Consider the following 15,000-nt stretch of genomic DNA (forward strand, 5'->3'; position numbering starts at 1 on the left):
GATCGTTCAAAATTATTTAAATCACTTCAACGTTCACTGTTAAATGTCTTTAGTTCAATAAAGTTTTGTTTAATTCAAAATGTTTTTAATTTAACAAATTCCTGTTGTTTTTGGGACAATGCGATGATTTAATTAAGGTAGTAAAATCCTCTGGTTCTGAAAATCAGACATCGAGTAATGGTCATAAAGATGTCGAGCTAAATTCTCAAAGTATAATGTGTATTATACCCACAGTGTTTCTTAGAACTTCGTATTATATCGGACATTGAGTAAATCTAAAATAATTTTTTTCAGGAAAACCGCGAATAGAACTACCTACAACATATTTTCTTATTGAAAATTGATCAACTTAAACGTTTTATGAATAAAATTATAGGTGTTCAGGCTTTGGGAGAAAATTGTACGTGTATGATATATTTATACTTATTCGGTTAGTTACTATATAGTACTTAGTTTCTCCTATTTCCTTCGATCATTTTATAATCCAAGGTGTATGACATGTTCCTTATCATAGAAAACACCATAAATCACTTCTCTTTTTCATATCATGCTAATAATATCGGTAACTATAAAGCTATGTGTTTAAAAAATCCGATTTCTTTAAATATGTAGTTTTTAACTTGTATGAGGTACAAATATAATCGTTTCATAAAACTTCAAAGAACCTTTAATCACATTGAAAGGCATAAAATGAAAATTGTTGCAAGAAAAGATTTCAATTTCAAGCTTTATTTCGTATCATTTTAGCAGAAACTCCAGAAGATTTACAAAATGCTTTGAATGAATTTGAAAGCTACTGCTCAGAGTGGAAATTACAAGTAGATATTGAGAAAACAAAAATATTAATTTTTTCAAAAGAGTATTTTACTATAATAACAAGAGTCTCGAAACTGTCAAAGAATCTAAATATCTTGGTATCATTTTCTCAAGATCTGGCTCTTTTTTAAAAGCCAAGAAACACCTCTGTGAGCATTTCCAAAAGGCAATGTATGCATGGTGTTATCAGAAACATAAGACAATTTAACCTCCCTGTTGAATGTCAACTTGATTTGTTCGATAAATAGTTTTACCAGTGTTACTTTATGGCTGTGAAATCTGGGGTTTTGAAAACCTAGATATTATTGAACGTGTTCATTTGAAATATTTGAAACATATTCTGTACTTGAAAAGTAGTACCCCGAATTATATGGTTTATGGTGAAACAGGGCGTTTCCCACTATCTGTTCTTATTTATTCAAGAATAGTCTCATTCTGGTGTAAGTTACTGAATATCACAGATAAGAAAATTTCATGTGTATTATATCAATATTTAATTGCTAACTCACAATCTGAAATAGGTAAGAATCCTTGGATTGACTGTCTCCATCGTATTTTTGACTCATGTGGTCTATCTCATATTTGGAATGAACAATTTTATTGTAATCCTAATTAAGACTGGGTTACTTCTGTTGTTAAACAAAGGTTACAAGATCAATTTATACAAAAATGGCATTCTGATATTAATAGTTCTTCTAAAGGCACTTTGTATAAAACAAATTTTGAGTGTGAAAATTATTTAAATATTTTACCATTAAAATTTAGAAAAATACTTGTCAAATTCCGAACTACTAATCACCGTCTACCAGTTGAGCTGGGAAGATGGGCATGTATACCATTAAAAGAAAGATTATGTACACTTTGTAATGCTAAACATGTTGCTGATGAATTCCATTTTATACTCGAACGTAATGCACTGTCAAATATTAGGAAAAAGTATATCAATGAATATTACTTTACTAGACCAAATATTTTGAAATTTTCCCAACTGATGACAAAACAAGATGCTATGTCACTTAAAAAACTTTGTATGTTTATATTAAAAATATATGATTTAGTCTATCCTCCATAATTTTTTCTCCTCATTTATTTCATTTTGTACACGTATCATACGTGTTTTCTCTCTTTTTTTTTTTCCCACATTGCCATTTTCTGATTATGTATACAATGAAGCGCATTGAAGTGGTAAAATTTTCCATTTGGGTGAAACGTTCTGAGTCATGTTTTGAAGGTCAATTATTACATAACGACACGCCCATTTCTTTAGAAACGAAAAAGAAATATTCGTCATCATGTTTTAGGACACCCCACTTTCCGCGATAAGCAACATGAGTTATACTGAAATGAAGATTTTTAAATAAGAAAGAGCTATATATAGAGTCCCCGCTTCTGTAAAAGACGCATTACAACGAATTTGTACATACAATGAAGGGCATTGAAGTGGTAAAATTTTCCGTTTGGATGAAACGTTCTGAGTCATGTTTTGAACGTCAATTATAACATAATGACACGCCCATATTTTTAGAAACGAGAAAGAAATATTCGTCGTAATGTTTTAGGACACTCCATTCTTCGCGATAAGCCTTATGAGTTACACTGAAATAGAGCTTTAAAAAAATCAGAAGAGAGAGTTAGAGATTCCCCGCCTCTGTAAAACACAAATTGCAACGAATATGTACATGTTTTTGAATTTATCATGTCTTTTGAAGTTACCACAACACGTGTTTCGGTCGAACACGTGTTTACTCGGTGTTTATTTAGACCGTCAATTTGATTGGCTATTATATTTATGGAAAACCTGTTCTACAAGTATTCGAATAAACACATTGACCGTTTTATTCATTTCTAAAGAAATGGGCGTGTCATAAGATGACAATAAACGTTCTAAAGATAGCTCAAAACGTAGGCCTTTCAACTAATTTTTCAAGTTGCACATATGGTAAAAAACATTGTATAGATAGATTTATAGGTACATGAAATTATCAAAAAAGATAATAACTTATGCATACTTTTAATAACATCATTAAAAAGTTTAATCATTTATAATTGACTTTTCCGATATTGTGTTTAAGGACAGGTAACTCAGGTGTGAAAAATGACCAACTTAGTGCCGATTTATGAGTTATCGTTTATAGGAATGACATATGGGCTGCTTCAGCATTGGTATTGTTATATACACAATGGGGGTTCCTTACATTGTTTTGTACACAAAAAGTTTTGACCAAGAGAAAGAGAATGCCTTCACTCTACCTGAAATAACAGGGTCAAATGAATGGGGAACAGACTATATTCAATAGTTTTAACTCTCTTTGACGATTATTATGAAGAAGAAAATTTAATGTCATATTTTTTGTGTTCGCGCTTTTTCGCTTCCTGTGTAAATATATATATTTTTACAAGTAAATGCAGCAGTTGATCATCTTACTTGTATTACTAAGCACGAAGGGGAACGACCGAGTATAAAAATTTAATTAGGTTAGAACTGAGAAAGAGGGTAGATTTCACTTTTTATTTTAATTAAAAATTTTAATTATATGCAGTAAACCGGTGTCTGCAACTATACAGTAAATAAGTTTAACATTGGTGCTAAATTTTAAAACCACTGGATTCTACTGAGAGCAAAGAAACACTTGGGAAATGCTAAAAACTGCCTTGCGTGTAAACAGTTAGATACCCCGTACCTGCTCTAAACAAGTTTCAGCAGTGAGTTATCGTTCATAACACCGACCCCTAGCGGCAGTTGAAAGGCCTACAAAACGTTCCATTCGAACGGAAAATTTTACCACTTCAATGCGCTTCATTGTAATTATGATTTTATCACGTTTATTGGAGTTGGCATAACACATGTATCAGTCGAACACGTGCTTACTCGGTGTTTATGTAGACTGTCAATTTGATTGGCTACTATATTTGTGGAATACCTGTTCTACTGGTATTCGATTGAATCATTTGACCGATTTTTCATTTTTAAAGAAATGGGCGTGACTAAAAATAGCTCAAACGTTCTATCCAAACGAAAATTTTTACCACTTCAATGCGCTTCATTGTATCATTAACTTATACCTCTGACCTGAATAACTTGAGACTTTTTGAATAAAATTATAAATCAAAGAGTTATCCTTCCTGGCTGAGAATCGGATGTCCTTAACCATACAACCAGCCTTTCAATGAACAATTTAACAGGACAGGGGGTATGGGACCCCTCCCCCTTTTTTTTACTTATTTTTTTAAATATGAGGTAGAGAACGCTTTTAACTATTTCTGTATTCTAAAATGCACTATATGTTATTGATAAGCTGTTTTTAAATATCTCATATTCGACTTATGTAAAAGAAATGGAAGGGGGGGGGGGCAATACCCCAGGTGCCTGTAAACATGTGGAAAAAAATTAATAATATAAAATGTTATGTTTTGAAAAAAGTGGAGTAAGCCCTTATCCTGATACTACATGCCTGAAACTTACACAAATTATGAATTTTGACATGATATCTATACGTTGTACGACAAAGCTTGTATGTGTCATTGCTTAGGTCTAATCTCATTTTCGTGGCGAATAGAAATTTTGTACTGGCGCGGCGCGGCGCCTTCTCCGAAGAAGAATCTTGCTGGGATGGGATATGTCGTTGCTAAGCCTAGATAGTATATATATTGTTGTTTGTTATACCCTTATAAATATCCTTCTATATATTTCTTACTAATAAAAAGTCCAACAAAAGAAATGTTTATTACGTCGGTCTAACAATTTCACTATTGACCGGTCTTACATAAGAATTGTTAGACCGCAACGTCACCTGTCTGTTACGTCACAATTAATAATCATCGTTCAATATCGGCGACGCGAAAATAGCCGAAGTTAAGAGCTATTAAGAGTTGTTGCTAACAGCAAGGTAAGGTAGAAGGGAAGAGTATGTTTTGTGATAAATAATTTTTGTGATATAATAGACTTATAATTGATTTTGTTCTTTCTCAGCTTGATGTTTATATTTACTGAAGAAGCCATAATTTTCCATATAAAATAATTGATAGTATAGCGTGTATTGATAAAATTGATCAATCTTAAGTGAGCAGTGAAGGGTATAACAAAACAGTTATAGACTAGGATTCGGGCAACATATGATTTGTTGGACCTGAAGATGAAAATGTTGCCCTTGGCCTGCGGCCTCGGGCAACATTTTCACCTTCAGGTCCAACAAATCATATGTTGCCCTCATACCCAGTCAATAACTGTATATTATAATTGTTATTTTTTGAAAGTAATGCATGGTTTAATTTAAAGTTGAAATATTGATAAAGGAATCAAGATGCAAACATCCCATATTGCTAAAAGTGCACATGCTTTCAAAAAATAATAAATATCATAGTTAAACTCTCACAATTGTGAAATTTTAAGAAATTGTCTAAAGGCCTATTTAACATCTAGCTGTTTTAATTCATTTTTGGAACTTTAAAAAGTAAATAAACAACGAATATTTTGGCTGGTTGGTTGGGTTTGAAGGCATTTTTCTTCTAAAGATAATAATCAGGATAAATCAAGAGACCCATGGGTCATAAAACTCACCTGAGTAATATTAAGTCCCGATACACCTTATTTTACCTTTGTTACATATGTAAAGGATCAATTAGAAGAATTTGTTTTATCAGATATAAGAAATCTGTAGGCACCTTTCATTTACTAGATCTTGCCCTTAGGAAGAAGTTGAAAATGTGAAAAGTTTACAAACAAACATAAGGACATGCAGCTAGATGGCTAGTGCTCGCCAAAATGCAATCACAAAAACTCACTTGAACTTTTGGCTCATGAGAGCTAACAAAAAAGTAAATTTGATAAAAAAAAAAAATGCATCATCAAACCAGTTTAGCAAGGACATTCAAGATAACGAATCAGTGATTGGAAAAGTCCTCAACGAACAGTTTAAAAAAAAGTTTAGTACCATTTATTTTCAATAGAAAATAAAACAAATGAATTATAATAGATAAATTTTAACAATCATACATACACTCCATCTGCGAAGAGACTCACAAAGATAAGGAACAACAGCTATACATCACAAAGCAGTAACTCAATTAATCTCATAAATAAACATTCAAATAGATTACTGTGTATCACTAAAATTTCGCGACACCTTATTTACGCGAAATAGTCATTGACTCTTGATTAGCGAGACAAAATTTTCACGAATTGTGGTTATTGCTCTATATAATCATAAGGAATGCTATTATTCGCGAGAATTAAATTTTAGCGAGCACACTGTCTCGCGTAATTACGCGAAAATAAAGTTCTCGCGAATAAATAGTGATTTACAGTACTTAATTTGAGGAGAATTAATTATCTTTCTGCCAGCAATAAAAAGTTTCTTTGGTTTACATTTTCTAATAACTACATTTGTACACAAGGCCAGATTTATACAGAAAAAAATAATTATTTTTAAAAGAATTATTAAACTCATCAAAAGTTTTTTTTTTTTTTAAAACAAAATGATTTTTTTCTCATTTGAAAATATGGACAGATGAATTCTTTCTCTGAATTTTAAGACTATATTTAAAAAAAATTAGCCATATTCAGAGACATAAATAACATTTATGTTTTATATTTATGTCTCTGCCATATTCTTTGTACTTTTTTATGATCTGGATAGAATTTTTAAACAGTTAAACCATTCATCTTTTTAAAAAAAAAAAATTCCATCCCCAATTTTTGTTGATGCATAGTTATGGTAATTTAAAAAAAAATGGATTCATAAAATTTGGTTGTGTTCGGAAGTTTTTGTTGAAGCATTGTTAAAACAAGGTAATTTAAATATAATTAGATTAATAAAATTTGGCTGTGAACAGAAGGTAATATTGCCCCCCCCCCCCAAATAGCTTTTTAAGTGTGGCTACTTTTTCATTTTTATTTTTATTTTCATATGTTTTAATTTTTCCCACCTCCTTTCAAAGGATGTATGTATATATTATTTGTTTTCAGCACACCAAAGACCAGTGGTTGCATTTACTGCAAAGCTTTCCAAGGTTACAACAGTAAGCGCCCACGGGGTTGTAAAGTATGATCAAGTGTTAACTAACTGGGGCGGAGCGTATAATCCAACGACAGGGATATTCATGGCCCCATATGACGGTCTCTACACTATATCCAGCACCCTTATGAGTTACCCAACGAATTCTGTGCATTTGAAGATAGTTAAAAATGGGATAAAGATGTCTATACTGTATTCACATTCAAAGACATATCCTCAATCTGGACAGACTCTACATCTTTTACTCAACAAAGGAGATAGGGTGTGGATACAGAATCATAATAATGTGGCAGCAAAGCTTCACGACCATGGATCATACAACTTGTTTTCTGGCGTTCTAATCACAATTTTTTGAAAACGACGAAACTCGAAAGATCGTTCAAAATTATTTAAATCACTTCAACGTTCACTGTTAAATGTCTTTAGTTCAATAAAGTTTTGTTTAATTCAAAATGTTTTTAATTTAACAAATTCCTGTTGTTTTTGGGACAATGCGATGATTTAATTAAGGTAGTAAAATCCTCTGGTTCTGAAAATCAGACATCGAGTAATGGTCATAAAGATGTCGAGCTAAATTCTCAAAGTATAATGTGTATTATACCCACAGTGTTTCTTAGAACTTCGTATTATATCGGACATTGAGTAAATCTAAAATAATTTTTTTCAGGAAAACCGCGAATAGAACTACCTACAACATATTTTCTTATTGAAAATTGATCAACTTAAACGTTTTATGAATAAAATTATAGGTGTTCAGGCTTTGGGAGAAAATTGTACGTGTATGATATATTTATACTTATTCGGTTAGTTACTATATAGTACTTAGTTTCTCCTATTTCCTTCGATCATTTTATAATCCAAGGTGTATGACATGTTCCTTATCATAGAAAACACCATAAATCACTTCTCTTTTTCATATCATGCTAATAATATCGGTAACTATAAAGCTATGTGTTTAAAAAATCCGATTTCTTTAAATATGTAGTTTTTAACTTGTATGAGGTACAAATATAATCGTTTCATAAAACTTCAAAGAACCTTTAATCACATTGAAAGGCATAAAATGAAAATTGTTGCAAGAAAAGATTTCAATTTCAAGCTTTATTTCGTATCATTTTAGCAGAAACTCCAGAAGATTTACAAAATGCTTTGAATGAATTTGAAAGCTACTGCTCAGAGTGGAAATTACAAGTAGATATTGAGAAAACAAAAATATTAATTTTTTCAAAAGAGTATTTTACTATAATAACAAGAGTCTCGAAACTGTCAAAGAATCTAAATATCTTGGTATCATTTTCTCAAGATCTGGCTCTTTTTTAAAAGCCAAGAAACACCTCTGTGAGCATTTCCAAAAGGCAATGTATGCATGGTGTTATCAGAAACATAAGACAATTTAACCTCCCTGTTGAATGTCAACTTGATTTGTTCGATAAATAGTTTTACCAGTGTTACTTTATGGCTGTGAAATCTGGGGTTTTGAAAACCTAGATATTATTGAACGTGTTCATTTGAAATATTTGAAACATATACTGTACTTGAAAAGTAGTACCCCGAATTATATGGTTTATGGTGAAACAGGGCGTTTCCCACTATCTGTTCTTATTTATTCAAGAATAGTCTCATTCTGGTGTAAGTTACTGAATATCACAGATAAGAAAATTTCATGTGTATTATATCAATATTTAATTGCTAACTCACAATCTGAAATAGGTAAGAATCCTTGGATTGACTGTCTCCATCGTATTTTTGACTCATGTGGTCTATCTCATATTTGGAATGAACAATTTTATTGTAATCCTAATTAAGACTGGGTTACTTCTGTTGTTAAACAAAGGTTACAAGATCAATTTATACAAAAATGGCATTCTGATATTAATAGTTCTTCTAAAGGCACTTTGTATAAAACAAATTTTGAGTGTGAAAATTATTTAAATATTTTACCATTAAAATTTAGAAAAATACTTGTCAAATTCCGAACTACTAATCACCGTCTACCAGTTGAGCTGGGAAGATGGGCATGTATACCATTAAAAGAAAGATTATGTACACTTTGTAATGCTAAACATGTTGCTGATGAATTCCATTTTATACTCGAACGTAATGCACTGTCAAATATTAGGAAAAAGTATATCAATGAATATTACTTTACTAGACCAAATATTTTGAAATTTTCCCAACTGATGACAAAACAAGATGCTATGTCACTTAAAAAACTTTGTATGTTTATATTAAAAATATATGATTTAGTCTATCCTCCATAATTTTTTCTCCTCATTTATTTCATTTTGTACACGTATCATACGTGTTTTCTCTCTTTTTTCTTTTTCCCACATTGCCATTTTCTGATTATGTATACAATGAAGCGCATTGAAGTGGTAAAATTTTCCATTTGGGTGAAACGTTCTGAGTCATGTTTTGAAGGTCAATTATAACAGAACGACACGCCCATTTCTTTAGAAACGAAAAAGAAATATTCGTCATCATGTTTTAGGACACCCCACTTTCCGCGATAAGCAACATGAGTTATACTGAAATGAAGATTTTTAAATAAGAAAGAGCTATATATAGAGTCCCCGCTTCTGTAAAAGACGCATTACAACGAATTTGTACATACAATGAAGGGCATTGAAGTGGTAAAATTTTCCGTTTGGATGAAACGTTCTGAGTCATGTTTTGAACGTCAATTATAACATAATGACACGCCCATATTTTTAGAAACGAGAAAGAAATATTCGTCGTAATGTTTTAGGACACTCCATTCTTCGCGATAAGCCTTATGAGTTACACTGAAATAGAGCTTTAAAAAAATCAGAAGAGAGAGTTAGAGATTCCCCGCCTCTGTAAAACACAAATTGCAACGAATATGTACATGTTTTTGAATTTATCATGTCTTTTGAAGTTACCACAACACGTGTTTCGGTCGAACACGTGTTTACTCGGTGTTTATTTAGACCGTCAATTTGATTGGCTATTATATTTATGGAAAACCTGTTCTACAAGTATTCGAATAAACACATTGACCGTTTTATTCATTTCTAAAGAAATGGGCGTGTCATAAGATGACAATAAACGTTCTAAAGATAGCTCAAAACGTAGGCCTTTCAACTAATTTTTCAAGTTGCACATATGGTAAAAAACATTGTATAGATAGATTTATAGGTACATGAAATTATCAAAAAAGATAATAACTTATGCATACTTTTAATAACATCATTAAAAAGTTTAATCATTTATAATTGACTTTTCCGATATTGTGTTTAAGGACAGGTAACTCAGGTGTGAAAAATGACCAACTTAGTGCCGATTTATGAGTTATCGTTTATAGGAATGACATATAGGCTGCTTCAGCATTGGTATTGTTATATACACAAAAGGGTTCCTTACATTGTTTTGTACACAAAAAGTTTTGACCAAGAGAAAGAGAATGCCTTCACTCTACCTGAAATAACAGGGTCAAATGAATGGGGAACAGACTATATTCAATAGTTTTAACTCTCTTTGACGATTATTATGAAGAAGAAAATTTAATGTCATATTTTTTGTGTTCGCGCTTTTTCGCTTCCTGTGTAAATATATATATTTTTACAAGTAAATGCAGCAGTTGATCATCTTACTTGTATTACTAAGCACGAAGGGGAACGACCGAGTATAAAAATTTAATTAGGTTAGAACTGAGAAAGAGGGTAGATTTCACTTTTTATTTTAATTAAAAATTTTAATTATATGCAGTAAACCGGTGTCTGCAACTATACAGTAAATAAGTTTAACATTGGTGCTAAATTTTAAAACCACTGGATTCTACTGAGAGCAAAGAAACACTTGGGAAATGCTAAAAACTGCCTTGCGTGTAAACAGTTAGATACCCCGTACCTGCTCTAAACAAGTTTCAGCAGTGAGTTATCGTTCATAACACCGACCCCTAGCGGCAGTTGAAAGGCCTACAAAACGTTCCATTCGAACGGAAAATTTTACCACTTCAATGCGCTTCATTGTAATTATGATTTTATCACGTTTATTGGAGTTGGCATAACACATGTATCAGTCGAACACGTGCTTACTCGGTGTTTATGTAGACTGTCAATTTGATTGGCTACTATATTTGTGGAATACCTGTTCTACTGGTATTCGATTGAATCATTTGACCGATTTTTCATTTTTAAAGAAATGGGCGTGACTAAAAATAGCTCAAACGTTCTATCCAAACGAAAATTTTTACCACTTCAATGCGCTTCATTGTATCATTAACTTATACCTCTGACCTGAATAACTTGAGACTTTTTGAATAAAATTATAAATCAAAGAGTTATCCTTCCTGGCTGAGAATCGGATGTCCTTAACCATACAACCAGCCTTTCAATGAACAATTTAACAGGACAGGGGGTATGGGACCCCTCCCCCTTTTTTTTACTTATTTTTTTAAATATGAGGTAGAGAACGCTTTTAACTATTTCTGTATTCTAAAATGCACTATATGTTATTGATAAGCTGTTTTTAAATATCTCATATTCGACTTATGTAAAAGAAATGGAAGGGGGGGGGGCAATACCCCAGGTGCCTGTAAACATGTGGAAAAAAATTAATAATATAAAATGTTATGTTTTGAAAAAAGTGGAGTAAGCCCTTATCCTGATACTACATGCCTGAAACTTACACAAATTATGAATTTTGACATGATATCTATACGTTGTACGACAAAGCTTGTATGTGTCATTGCTTAGGTCTAATCTCATTTTCGTGGCGAATAGAAATTTTGTACTGGCGCGGCGCGGCGCCTTCTCCGAAGAAGAATCTTGCTGGGATGGGATATGTCGTTGCTAAGCCTAGATAGTATATATATTGTTGTTTGTTATACCCTTATAAATATCCTTCTATATATTTCTTACTAATAAAAAGTCCAACAAAAGAAATGTTTATTACGTCGGTCTAACAATTTCACTATTGACCGGTCTTACATAAGAATTGTTAGACCGCAACGTCACCTGTCTGTTACGTCACAATTAATAATCATCGTTCAATATCGGCGACGCGAAAATAGCCGAAGTTAAGAGCTATTAAGAGTTGTTGCTAACAGCAAGGTAAGGTAGAAGGGAAGAGTATGTTTTGTGATAAATAATTTTTGTGATATAATAGACTTATAATTGATTTTGTTCTTTCTCAGCTTGATGTTTATATTTACTGAAGAAGCCATAATTTTCCATATAAAATAATTGATAGTATAGCGTGTATTGATAAAATTGATCAATCTTAAGTGAGCAGTGAAGGGTATAACAAAACAGTTATAGACTGGGATTCCTGCAACATATGATTTGTTGGACCTGACTGTGAAAAATCTGCCCGCGCCCTGCGGCCTCGGGAAACATTTTCACCTTCAGGTCCAACAAATCATATGTTGCCCTCATACCCAGTCAATAACTGTATATTATAATTGTTATTTTTTGAAAGTAATGCATGGTTTAATTTAAAGTTGAAATATTGATAAAGGAATCAAGATGCAAACATCCCATATTGCTAAAAGTGCACATGCTTTCAAAAAATAATAAATATCATAGTTAAACTCTCACAATTGTGAAATTTTAAGAAATTGTCTAAAGGCCTATTTAACATCTAGCTGTTTTAATTCATTTTTGGAACTTTAAAAAGTAAATAAACAACGAATATTTTGGCTGGTTGGTTGGGTTTGAAGGCATTTTTCTTCTAAAGATAATAATCAGGATAAATCAAGAGACCCATGGGTCATAAAACTCACCTGAGTAACATTAAGTCCCGATACACCTTATTTTACCTTTGTTACATATGTAAAGGATCAATTAGAAGAATTTGTTTTATCAGATATAAGAAATCTGTAGGCACCTTTCATTTACTAGATCTTGCCCTTAGGAAGAAGTTGAAAATGTGAAAAGTTTACAAACAAACATAAGGACATGCAGCTAGATGGCTAGTGCTCGCCAAAATGCAATCACAAAAACTCACTTGAACTTTTGGCTCATGAGAGCTAACAAAAAAGTAAATTTGATAAAAAAAAAAATGCATCATCAAACCAGTTTAGCAAGGACATTCAAGATAACGAATCAGTGATTGGAAAAGTCCTCAACGAACAGTTTAAAAAAAAGTTTAGTACCATTTATTTTCAATAGAAAATAAAACAAATGAATTATAATAGATAAATTTTAACAATCATACATACACTCCATCTGCGAAGAGACTCACAAAGATAAGGAACAACAGCTATACATCACAAAGCAGTAACTCAATTAATCTCATAAATAAACATTCAAATAGATTACTGTGTATCACTAAAATTTCGCGACACCTTATTTACGCGAAATAGTCATTGACTCTTGATTAGCGAGACAAAATTTTCACGAATTGTGGTTATTGCTCTATATAATCATAAGGAATGCTATTATTCGCGAGAATTAAATTTTAGCGAGCACACTGTCTCGCGTAATTACGCGAAAATAAAGTTCTCGCGAATAAATAGTGATTTACAGTACTTAATTTGAGGAGAATTAATTATCTTTCTGCCAGCAATAAAAAGTTTCTTTGGTTTACATTTTCTAATAACTACATTTGTACACAAGGCCAGATTTATACAGAAAAAAATAATTATTTTTAAAAGAATTATTAAACTCATCAAAAGTTTTTTTTTTTTAAAACAAAATGATTTTTTTCTCATTTGAAAATATGGACAGATGAATTCTTTCTCTGAATTTTAAGACTATATTTAAAAAAAATTAGCCATATTCAGAGACATAAATAACATTTATGTTTTATATTTATGTCTCTGCCATATTCTTTGTACTTTTTTATGATCTGGATAGAATTTTTTCTGACAAACTTTGAACCCAGATCAAGATTTTAATGAATACAATTATTTCACTTTCTAATTCACACTTAAAAAATTAATCTGAAATATAATAAATAGTCATTATAAAACAAAGTGTAGCATTACCAGACAATAACTTTAGTACAAAAACTAGCACCCACAACAAGAATCCTGCAATAAGCATACAGTGATAATTTAAAAATAAGAAATCTCTCTGATATTTTTCTACATTGGTATTTTCATAAAGTAAGATATTGTTTAGTAACAAAATGCAGTTTCTTCAACAAACCAGAAAGAAAGTCAGAAAGATACTATATCTAAGATAAAACAAATTCACAGACATCCATTAATATGTAAAGCAAACAAGAGGCCCATGGGCCACATCGCTCACCTGAGCACTGTGGCTAGGGAAAAAGTAGAAATTGGTTTTATTATTGAAAAGTTTAAATCCAAAAGTAAACCTTTGACCAGTTATGGTTTTGCTATTCTTGAGAAGATGATTTTTAAAGAATTTTCCTACATATTTCTTTCTAAAACTTTGGTCGGCCATTGTGGCCCCTTCCCTACCCCCAGGGGTCATGATTTGAACAAACTTGAATCGACACTACCCAAGGATGCTTCCATATAAATATGATCAATTATGGCTTTGTTATTCTTGAGAAGAAGATTTTTAAAGAATTTTCCTATATATTTCTATGTAAAACTTTGGTCGGCCATTGTGGCCCCGCCCTAGCCCCAAGGGTCATGATTTGAATAAATTTGAATCTACACTACCTGAGGATGCTTCCATACAAATATGATCAATCATGGCTTTGTTATTCTTGAGAAGAAGATTTTAAAAGATTTGTGCTATATATTTCTTTGTAAAACTTTGGTCGGTCATTGTGGCCCCTCCCTACCCCCAGGGGTCATGATTTGAACAAACTTGAATCTACACTACCTGAGGATGCTTCCATATAAGTTTCATCTTTCCTGGCACAGTGGTTCTTGAGAAGATTTTTAAAGAATTTTCCTATATATTTCAATGTAAAACTTTGGTCGACCATTGTGGCCCCGCCCTACCCCCGGGGGGTCATGATTTGAACAAACTTGAATCTACACTACCTGAGGATGCTTCTATATAAGTTTCATCTTTCCTGGCACAGTGGTTCTTGAGAAGGAGATTTTTAAAGAATTTTCCTGTATATTTCTATGTTAAACTTTGGTCGGCCATTGTAGCCCCGCCCTACCCCCGGGGGTGATGATTTGAACAAACTTGAATCTACACTACCTGAGGATGCTTCCATATAAGTTTCATCTTTCCTAGCACAGTGGTTCTTGAGAAGAAAATTTTTAAAACATGCA

General features: G+C 32.0%; 1 protein-coding gene across 5 annotated transcripts in view; it reads right to left on the reverse strand.

Annotated features, from left to right (window-relative positions):
- Positions 1 to 12,935: 12,935 nt before the first annotated feature.
- The window catches only part of LOC134259729 (bromodomain-containing protein DDB_G0280777-like), a 5,826-nt gene continuing 3,761 nt past the window's right edge, over positions 12,936 to 15,000 (reverse strand). For all 5 annotated transcript variants that reach the window (XM_062742327.1, XM_062742325.1, XM_062742326.1 and 2 more), the window contains one exon: positions 12,936 to 15,000. This exon is cut by the window's right edge. The gene's annotated coding sequence lies outside the window, so the exon portion shown is untranslated.

The sequence above is a fragment of the Saccostrea cucullata genome, unplaced genomic scaffold (genome assembly GCF_032062105.1).
Source record: "Saccostrea cucullata isolate Sc308-1 unplaced genomic scaffold, CSIRO_AGI_Scuc_v1 ctg12873, whole genome shotgun sequence".
In the NCBI taxonomy this organism is placed as follows: domain Eukaryota; kingdom Metazoa; phylum Mollusca; class Bivalvia; order Ostreida; family Ostreidae; genus Saccostrea; species Saccostrea cuccullata.